General features: G+C 33.5%; 1 protein-coding gene across 2 annotated transcripts in view; it reads right to left on the bottom strand.

Annotated features, from left to right (window-relative positions):
- The window catches only part of LOC129571764 (uncharacterized), a 4,004-nt gene extending 2,121 nt beyond the window's left edge, over positions 1 to 1,883 (bottom strand). Inside the window, exon 1 of one of the 2 annotated variants that reach the window (XM_055451622.1) lies at positions 1,827 to 1,883. The gene's annotated coding sequence lies outside the window, so the exon portion shown is untranslated. The remainder of the gene's footprint in view (positions 1 to 1,826) is intronic. The other variant, XM_055451621.1, reaches the window with a different exon arrangement.
- Between the last annotated feature and the right edge of the window lie 205 nt (positions 1,884 to 2,088).

The raw sequence follows: 2,088 nt of genomic DNA, 5'->3' as shown, positions 1-2,088 counted from the left end.
TATGGTGCATTTGTGACGGCGCAGTTAGTTTTAGTTAAGATTCATTTTGATTTTTGATCGAAATATGAAGAAAAATTACGGCACAATTGCATTTTATTGAGTATATGGTGCATTTGAGACGGCACAGTTAGTTTTAGTGAAGATTCATTTCGATTTTCGAACGAAATATGAAGAAAAATGCTGGCACAATTGTATTTCATTGAATATATGGTGCATTTGAGACGGCACAGTTAGTTTTACTGAAGATTCATTTCGATTTTCGATCAAAAGATGAAGAAAAATGTAGGCACAATTGCATTTTATTGAGTATATGGTGCATTTTTGACGGCACAGTTAGTTTTATGTTTTTTAATGGATAGTATGTCAGAATATTCCATGGTGAAAAATTTTTATATATGAAAAAAGTTTAGTGTTATAATATTTTTCAAGAACTTTATCAATTTTTATTACGCACATTTCGGGCACATTTATTGTATCTATAACAGCAGACATCAATTCCTTTCTTTTGATGTTTTACTAAATTTGACTATACTGAAAAAAATTCGAAAAATCAACCCTCAAAATTGGGTAAACCGTCATGGCACAATTACGGCACATATGTTATTTCGACAGCACATTTCGCGCACAGTTTTTTTAGCCCTGTTACGACGTTATATCTTCAAGTTGAAAATTTTTGACTATGCATACTGAATAATGTTCTAATTTTACTCATTCAAGTTCGGCGTGTCCCCCTAGTTGTTAAAAAAATCGACTTGACAATTTCCGGAACGAGATTGTATTATGAGAAGACTTATGTGCTTGAAACCGCTCACATTCAACAAGTATAACCACACGGGATTGCTATTTGTCACTTTTTAGTCAAAAGTGTTATATGTTTAAGAGAAAGAAGACAGAAGCTGCAGGAAACTGCTTATGTTTGTTTGGAATTATTGACTTGTTGAGAGCTGCGTTGAAACGTGTTTTCTGTGCGAGTATTAAATTGGAACTGTGTTAATAATATTCATGACTAAAAACTGATCATGCCAATTCTCTTAAATGATTTCTACCCAACTAATTACACATTGCTCCTTTGTGCGAAGGATATAAGACGTGTTTTGCTTATTCGTTCAGAGTTTGACAACAAATTGTTTTATGGCTTTCTCTTCATGGGTCTGAAGAAAATAATTGACCCGAGTAGATCATAAATTATAATGTTTTATTAGGACAATACATTCGCATGTTTGGAGTCATTGTGAATATTGTCAAAAAGAAACATTGCTTAAATATGTAGTAGAGAAGCGTAATACGAAGTGTACCGATTTGCCGATACTGAATGACAAGTTGGCACAGTGACGTTCGGCAACATGAATGCTCACTTTCAGTTTAATTTATGGTTATATTAAACATCAAATTAATGACTCAGCACAGGGGAACATGAAAATCATTAGCTTTGCATCGCCATGAAAATGTCACAATTTCTATTCTCTTCAATCGACAGCTCACGTCAACTATGATAATGCACTGATGGTATTTTCCTATATTTTCCCACATTTTTAGATATCTCCAAACAACAAATTCAATTCTTTCTTAATTTTATTGCCAAAAGCCGTTGGTATCCTCATTCGGAATTTCTTGACAGCATTGTACATTTTGTTATGAATTAACATCGAAAGAATAACACGACCGAGAAGAACATTCAGTACTGAATTGATGCAAAATTGGTAAAATGTGGTAAACTAGCACTATACTCTGTTCATCTATACTTTTGAGAGAGTTTAAAAACGCATTTAGGTGTATTTTTAAGAAAAATTCCCTAAGAATGCTACGCTAAGCGAAAAATTACGTACTTACTTTCGATTGCAGTTGTGTGCTGGACAAGCGATGATGTGAGAATGAAATTTCGCAACAAACTGACAGGTTGCTTGACATTCGAGATTTGACGTCGAACCGCTTGAAGTTGGTTTCTGATCGTGAATCGCATTTGAATGCCAACATTTGAATATTTATAATCAGCACCATTTGACTTCAATGCTTCACTGTTGGGAAAATATTTGGTGAAAAAGATTTTCATAAACAATTTTTTGTGTTGATTCAAAGTGTTCATTGGAA

The sequence above is a fragment of the Sitodiplosis mosellana genome, unplaced genomic scaffold (assembly GCF_009176505.1).
Source record: "Sitodiplosis mosellana isolate CC-2019 unplaced genomic scaffold, AAFC_SMos_1.0 Smas_scaffold_3261, whole genome shotgun sequence".
NCBI lineage: Eukaryota > Metazoa > Arthropoda > Insecta > Diptera > Cecidomyiidae > Sitodiplosis > Sitodiplosis mosellana.
Note: the sequence above shows the minus strand (reverse complement) of the source record. Positions and strands in the feature narration are given on the sequence as shown.